The 9,027-nt window shown below is 37.3% G+C and overlaps 1 pseudogene; it reads left to right on the top strand.

Annotated features, from left to right (window-relative positions):
- Positions 1-833: 833 nt before the first annotated feature.
- LOC109163534 lies at positions 834-5,165 on the top strand (annotated as a pseudogene).
- Positions 5,166-9,027: the final 3,862 nt, after the last annotated feature.

Raw genomic sequence — 9,027 nt, 5'->3', positions numbered from 1 at the left:
TATATATATATATATATATATATATATATATATATATATATATATATAACAGAAGTGATTGTTCAATCCACTTTTGGTCCTACATTTATTGCGCGATGGACACATTTTGCTCGGTTTTATTAATTTTGCCACATTTTGCACAGACTTTTCAAAAGGTGGACATTTTTAGTCCACTGTTACATTTGGCGTTAAGCTACCGTGAAGTAGAAGGACAATTCTGTCCTTTCATGTGCAATTCTTCATCAGCTTTCAATTTTTAAGTTCAGATGAATAATATAGTGATCAAAACAAAAAAAAAAAAATTATACTTTTAGATATTGGTAGATATATTAAAAACTAACGGTGTTATAACGGTGTAAGGGTGATTTTGTCAATGCAAATGAATATACAACAATTAAAGCAAAATGTATATATTTATTAGCATATAAAAAAGGGACAAAAATCAAGGACATAACTTGTATTGACACTTATTATGTTTTTAGATATATATATATATATATATATATATATATATATATATATATATATATATATATATATATATATATATATATATATATATATATATATATAACAGAAGTGATTGTTCAATCCACTTTTGGTCCTACATTTATTGCGCGATGGACACATTTTGCTCGGTTTTATTAATTTTACCACATTTTGCACAGACTTTTCAAAAGGTGGACATTTTTAGTCCACTGTTACATTTGGCGTTAAGCTACCGTGAAGTAGAAGGGCAATTCTGTCCTTTCATGTGCAATTCTTCATCAGCTTTCAATTTTTAAGTTCAGATGTTCTTCACCATTTGTAGACGCTATCAACAAATTAGGTGTATGGCTTTACCATTTGATCAATGGCTGTGGGTAGTGGCAAGGATGAGAAGGACAGTGGTGATGTTCAGTAACCAGAAGGGTTATGGATTCATCAAGCCGGAGGGCGAGGGCGAGGCTGAGGGGGATAGGACGGCAATCAAATCCGAGGGCTACCGGACACTACACGAAGGCCAGGAGGTGGAGTTTGATGTAATCAAGAAGGGGGACAAGGGCGGAGGGACATTGTAATTACAGGGGGCCTTGCCCCCCCCCCCCCCCCCTCCCCCCCCCCCCCCTCCAAAAAAAAAATTATTAATGCTAATAGCTAATAGGGGGAAGATTTAGATGAACATACTAACTGTGAAGCTTGGGCCCTTGGCCCCCCGCACCCCCCAAATAAGATAAAATTGTTAATAGTATATTATTATTCTTCCAATAGTATAATTTTAGCCCCCCTCACCAAAGTACACATCTATATGCCGTGGAATCGTGTTCACCTTGCAAGGTGGACAGAATTTTATGTTCGTAATTACTGAACTATATGTTCCTAATTATAATTATATATATTCATAATTTTTGAACTTCATATTCATAATTATTGAACTCTATATTCACAATTACATAACTTTATGTTCATAATTACTGAATTATATGTTCATAATTATAAATTTATATATTCATAATTTTTGAACTTCATATTCACAATTATTGAATTTCTATATTCATAATTGTGACACCCCAAAAATCCACATTCAATCCATGGATTAATTGAGTAATTAATCCTATTGTATTTGAGGAATTAATTCCTAAAATCCTGATTTTTAATACTCAAGGACTAGTATTTGACTAGTCAACCTTTAAATTGTGTTGTACCTTGTGCTTTGAGGGGAGTTCCCTTGTTCCTTACACTTTCTAAGGGTTAGTAAGGGTATTCTTGTCTTTTCACCAAGAGTTAGTATTGTAACCTAACCTAGAAGACTTCTTCATTTCATTCCCTACAATTCTTAGAAATTAGTTCTACCTTCTCTCTAGAAAAGAAGTGTAGCTTATACTCCAAGCCAAGTTGAGACCCTTGTCAAGATTCCAAGATTTGCTTCCAAGATTCAACCTTTCACCTATTTGGGCATCTAGGAGGGTAAGATCTAAGTTCATCTTGTGTTTTTGGTTCCATCTTAGTTGTCTTTTTCTTAAAGGTAGGATCTTTATGATCTTTTGGTTTGATCTTGAAGTGGGTTTGGAAAGTAAGCCTTGTGGAGAGCTTGTTGTGGTGTCAAGTGAAGTCTTTTGGTCTTCAAGAGGTAACCCATGCTCTACAAAACCTATTTTGCTTACCTATATGTGATTTCTTGGATTCTACTTGTGTTTTGCTATGAAATGTGAGGGTTTATGCATTTGTCTTGTGATATTGCATATCTAGAGCTTGTGTTTAGGGTTCCTTTGTGCCATTGCTTGGCATTTTCCATGGTTCAAGTCATTTTGTTGTGTTAGGTGAGATTTGGCATGTTTTGGACTTGAATTTGTGTTTGGAGAAGAAAATCCCCGAAGGGATTTGTTGTGGAACAGGAATGTTCCCGCGGGCGGAACGGCGGGCGGGGCACCACCCGCCGACCTACCCGCGGGTACATAGGCCTGTGGGAATGTGTTCCCGCGGGCGGAACCACGGGTGGGGCACTACCCGTGGGTCCACCCGCGGGTACACAAGTGGTGTTTGTTCGGGATTTGTTCCCCGTGATCCGTTTGACTCGGTATTTGGTCTTTTAACTTCCCGTTGTTCTTTTGTAGAACTATTTGAGTGTCTTCTTGATGTTTCGTACGTCTAGAACCATATGGTAGGTATCCATGTAGGACTTTGGTGTCTTGAATCGTGCTATGTGTTCAACATTGTGTTTCGTTGGACCAAGAGGTGTCTTGTGTGTTCCTCGAAACTATCTTGAGTTTCTCCGTTGTTAAGCATGCTAGTTTATTGTCTTAATGCTAGCGTGTGTGTGGTTTGTACCTTCCGATTGGTTGATGATAACTTGTGTTATTCATCGTTGATGTTGTTGGGCAGTGACCCGTTCCTTGATTGAGTATGTTTCATACCTTCGTTGTGATCCGTTGCTTGACTCTTGTTGAGTTGTGGTGCGTGTGTGGCTTTACCTGGATTGCACGATTAGTGGTATGGGACACTAGTCACCAAGGTATTGCAGCGGTCCTCGTGGTGGCCGTGACGTGATTATGGAGTTGTGGCCTGAGTGATGGGTCCACGTTTTTGGGGGATAACATGTGTTATCCGGGCATGTGTTACCGTGAATTGGTGGTTTCGTTGGTGGTCGTTGGTGGGGGACGACGGTCCCGGGGAATAAGGTTGGACTGAGAAGTACAGGGGTCCTGGAGGTAATGGTTGGAAAGAAGGTACAAGGTTGGGGGTAGCCATAAGGTTGGAACAGGGCATAAGGAAGGCATACCAACTCGTGATGGGTGATGTTGCGAGGGCTTGTAAAGCCGGCGTTGTGTGATCTTCTCTCGTGACGTGTGTAGTCACGGAGGCATGTGTTGCTTCGGCATGTGTTGCCGTTGGGTGAGTCTTTATTCTTTGCGTGTGGTTAACCCTTGTGGTTTGGGATGTGTTCCCGTGTTATCTTTGAGACTGATGAGTCTTGTGTTGACTGTTGATCTTGGTTTTGACTTATATATATGTATTCCGTTTCAACAATGGTTTTTATGACTTATATCTATCTATATATGGTACTTAACGGTATTGGTGGGTACCAGCATTATTCGCTGACCGGGCGTCGTCCCAATGTTTATCTTTGTATCTTTCAGGTGATGTTTAGACGAGCGCGATGTCTAGAGCCTGGTTGCTTAGCACCTTTATCCTTGCTTTTGTGGCCTGTGCGCCAATGTAGTTAGACTGATGTTTTGGGATAGATGTATACACTTGCAGATTGTTTGCCGTAGCGTTTACCATGTTTGGTAGACGTGGCGTGACACCCCGTTGGATTTCTTTTATCCAGTTTCGTTTTATCTTCCGCTGTGTTAGTTTTGTCGTTTAATCTGCATGTGTTAAGGCTTTTATATAGGTCTTGTTTGGGGGGTGTTACAATAATTACATAACTATATGTTCATAATTATGTTACAACTCTATGTTCATAATTATAGAACTATATGTTCATAATTTTTGAACTATATATTCATAATTATGAACAGTTTTGAAATCGTGACCACCTTGCTAGGTGGGTACGGTTCCACAGCATAATTTGCAACCAATGTATATGTACTCTCCAAACAAAAACTTTCAAACTAAACTTTTAAAATCTTTAGGAATTGGCCTTTGCCAAAAATATGATTTCTTCTTTTTGAACATACACAATCACATATTGTCTAACAGTACCCAGAAGCCTCCATTTTGTTGTTTGGTGAATGGTGATTCGTTGTGGACTGACGGCTCACGGCTCTTGATCATTGGTCACAACAAGTGAGATTGTTTTTATCTCTTTGATATAATAGCATTTGAACTAATATGCTTTTCCAAACTTTGCAACTTCAATCTCAAGAAATATTAAATGCAATTAGGGGCGGCGGGAAATATTGTTTGTTAGTATACATTGAAAAATAAATTGCAAAACAATTTAGTATAGATTTATTTATAAATGATTTTCGTGACATGCAGACGTTCTAAATTTTAGTAGATTTGTAATATAATGATGTAGTTTGGAATATATTAAATAAATATTAATATATTTTATTATTCTCTCTCAAATTGTGATTGGCCCCACGCACCAACAAATCCTGGCTCCGCCCCTGAAGGGGGATAGGTTTCAGGCCATTGATATGACCGGACCTAATGACGAGCTGCTTGAGGATAACCGTGGCGGCGGGGGGTGGCAGGGGAATAGCCGCGTAGGTTACGACTTCGGAACGGTGGCGGTGGTGGTTATAATCGGAGGAACGGGAATGGATACAGAGGCGGCGGCGAGGTGGGGAGTGTTATAATTGTGGGCGGACTGGACATTTAGCCAGGGACTGCGATCGGAATAGCGGCGACGGCGGTAGAGGTGGTGGGGGGTGCTACATGTGTGGTGGATACGATCACTTGGTGAGGGATTGTCCAAGTGGCAGTGGCAATCGTGAAAACGGTGGCAACCGTGGACACTTGGCGAGGGATTGTCTTAGGATGCATTCTATCAACAAACAGGATGTGGTCTTCAGTTGGCTATAGAACCTGTAGACCAGGAAGAAGCGATGCAAGTTGATGAAAATTTAGAGGAAGCAGGTGAATTGCAGCAAGACGACTTTGGGGAAGAGCTGGAAGATGTCCTGGAACAGCTCTTGCTCGAAAATGAGGAAGCAGAAGATTTTGACCAGGATTGATTTCATTGAAGGATTGAAAATGAACTTTTGACATGATCCCATCCCATCTGTATTCTGTGGAATTCAAATCTTTTCTTGGTTTGGCAGATGAGTGAGCACCAAATATGCCACAACCCCTATTCCTAACCTCTGGCAATTCACCATTTAGCGTTAATTTTTAAGGCATGACGCTAATGCCTTATGGTTTATTAGCAAATGGTGAAGAAAATCGCGAGTGAACTTAAAAATTGAAGGCTAATGAAGAATTGCACATGAAAGGACAGAATTGCCCTTCTACTTAACGCCAAATATAAAGGTGGGCCAAAAGTGTTCACCTTTTAAAAAGTCTGGGCAAAATGTGGCAAAATTAATAAAATCGGACAAAATGTGTCCATTGCGCAATAAATGTAGGACCAAAAGTGGATTTAACTCTTTTTTAAATGCAATGTTGATTTTTTTTTTTTTTGCGACGTAGTAAATAAATGATATGAGGTCAATTTTTCAAAATCGACGTCGTATGCTATTTTTTAAAAAAAAATTAAGATATATACAACGTCGGTTGTTGAGAAGAACTAAAGGCTCACCGTTCTCGAAACCAACGTTAAATGCTCACTTTTTTAAACTAGTATGATACCTATACGATTCATAGACTAAAGATTATAAGTATCTCAGTCATAGTCTTATACTATAAAATTTTAGTATTAAAAAATTTCATGTACGACTAAAATATTGAAGCCACTCTACATCTTGCAAATTATTGTGGAATAAATAGCAAGCATAATTCCATATTTTGATTTTGAGTCCAACTGTCAGCCCATATACATATATATAATTATAAATAAAAATTTAGTCCAAAGTCTTCCACCGAAATACTTAACCCGGCTCATGCCTCATTTAGTCCTAAGATTTAGCACGGCGTTTGGTTGGGGAGGAAGAATTACATAGAAATGGAATTGTAATTCTATATATGGGAGATGAATTACTGGGAACAAAGTGGGAATTTAAATTCCAGTGTTTGGTTTACGGGAATAGAATTATTGGAAATTTCAATTCCAATGTTTGGTATACATGGGAATTGAAAGGGAATAAGTAGTATAAAGTCAAAAATGTTCATTATTGTTGTTAGACATTAATTTTAGGTTAAAAAGAAATGGGTAATTTTGACTCATCACTATCTTTTTTTCTTCCTAATATCTCAGGAATTAAAAACTCAAGGGGGGACATGGGATTTTAATTCCATGAAAATGGGGGAATTACAATTCCTTTCAACCAAACAAGAGAATTTTGTGACCTTTGAAATTAGATGGGAATTAAGTGGAACTACAACCAAACGCCCTGTAGAAGTTTCTGATGTCCTACCTCATTTCTCTCGCTCTCATTAACCTAAAATCACTAAAACCAGATTTGAGAAATTCACTATCATTCTTCTTGATTCCAAAAACAATGAGTCTTGGATATTTGTTCTAGCAAGGATGTCAATTAAATCGGTATTATCTTCATCAACTTCGACTCATTAATTTTTTTTTTTTTAATTTTAGTGTTTCTTTTAATCAGCGCCTATCGAAACATATGAAGATCTAGAAGGTTTATGTATTGAACTTGTTCCTATTCTTGAATGTATTCCTATTCATATTATATTGTGTTCACTATACTATTCATCGAATAAATATATGTGACCAACATCATCACACTACATAGGTGAACACAAAGACAATTAATAGCTATATTATTATTAATATTTGAGTAAATACTCAAAATGGTCCCTCGACTATAGCTAAATTTACAAATTGGTCATCGACTTTTAATTTCAACCAATTAAGTCTTTAACTTTGCAATTTTGACACGATTTGATCCTCCATCAATTTGACCGTTTGTTGACCGTGATCTTTGAGGATATATATGTAATTTCATGGTCAATCGCACAAGAGCGCCGACGACAAAGCTTACCGCTGCGTTTACGAGCAGGAAGATCCACAAGGGAAAGTCGGAATCAACCTCTCAGAAGACCGCCGGCGAAGCCCTCAAATTCAACATAACCACAATCGGCCCGCTCGTTCTCCTAGTATTGGAGAAGCTCCTCTTCCTCTTCACCTAATCGGCCGGAAATCTTCAATCTCATATGGAAACCCTACATTCCCGACTTCAAACAGGCCTTCAAACACTTCTACATCGACGATCTCTAGAAGAACCTGCAGCTCTCGTCGGAGCACATGGAGGCCTCCAGGATGACGTTGCACCGGTTCGGAAACACGTCGTCTTCTTCGCTCTGGTACGAACTCAACTACATTGAATCCAAAGGGAGGATGAAGAAAGGCGACCGGATTTGGTAGATTGCTTTCGACAGTGGATTCAAATGTAACAGTGCGGTTTGAAAATGGAACCGGAACCTTAAAAAATTGACGATTGACCATGAAATTACATATATACCCTCAAAAATCACAGTCAACTAACGGTCAAATAGACAGAGGACCAAATTGTGTTAAAATTGCAAAGTTAAGGACTTAATTGGTTGAAATTGAAAGTCGAAAACCAATTTGTGAATTTAGCTATAGTCGATGGACCATTTTGGGTATTTACTCTTAATATTTTTAGAACATGATAATAATATCTAAAAATGTTTTTATACATATAAAAATGAAAAAATTATTTAAAAATGTTTTTAACACAAACCATTATATATATAGATTTTGGTTCCTGTGAGGTCAGGTCTTCCCGTGCGGTCAGTGCGGCATACACCATTAGGTATGCATAAATACACCATACAGTGTTCGAAAATACACCAGAATGAAATGTCAAAAAATACACCACACAAAAAAAAGTACACCACATATAATGGTGTATTTAGAAACACTGTGTGGTGCATTTATGCATATCTAATGGTGTATGCCGCACTGACCGCACGGGAAGACCTGACCTCACAGGAACCTGACCCTATATATATATATATATATATATATATATATATATATATATATATATATATATATATATATATATATATATATATATATATATATATATATATATATATATATATATATATATATATATATATGTAGTTGTCTCTAGAAGCATGCCTCCTCCTTTCTCTGGTCAGATTGCTCTCCCTCTTCACTCTGCTTTGCTAGCTCTCTTCGAAAGCTTCACCATTGCAAATAATCGCCACTTTGATTTCTCAATCGTGTTAATGGTAGAATGTTTTATATCTAAAGCTTTTTAAAAATAGTCTTAGCTTCAACATTCCATCAATTTTAAACTTTGATTGTAATTCATAGCTGTTCTCTGAGAAATTTGTGTGATTCTAGATGATTCATGAAAGAACCATAGTTGGCTTTCATTTTTATTGATTTTTACTCATATGTACTGATAAATATATCTACGAATTTTTAAAATGACTAAACTTCATTTATATGTTTTCATTTCAATCTTTTATTTCGTGTATTTTTTTTTGGTGGATGTATAGGTAAGATCGAAGATATGCATGTAAGATCTGAGTTTTTGAACTGCTTAGGAGCACTAATTTCGCTTACGGACTCAAGATACCAAGACCTTCGAAAAGGTAAGTGTATATCAACCCTTTCTAAAACTTGAAGGCTGAAGCTGGTGAGAATCAGTCGTTATATCGTAGACCGAGGTGCACATATACCGCCGTAAAAAATGGTGCCATTTTTTTAAGTAAAGAAACGGCACTCTGTTACTGTTAACGGAGTCCGCATGTTTGGTATATTAAACACCAACTGACACTACAATATATCTAAACCGACACTGCCTCACGTATTATTTTTATATTATCAAATGAAACTGCAGTTATATCAAAATGATACTGTAGTTGTGGTGAAATGAAACTGCAGTGTATATAAAATGAAACTGAATAACATTTCAC

Source organism: Ipomoea nil, unplaced genomic scaffold, assembly GCF_001879475.1.
Source record: "Ipomoea nil cultivar Tokyo-kokei standard unplaced genomic scaffold, Asagao_1.1 scaffold3030, whole genome shotgun sequence".
In the NCBI taxonomy this organism is placed as follows: domain Eukaryota; kingdom Viridiplantae; phylum Streptophyta; class Magnoliopsida; order Solanales; family Convolvulaceae; genus Ipomoea; species Ipomoea nil.
This window is presented reverse-complemented; position numbering and strand designations above follow the sequence as displayed.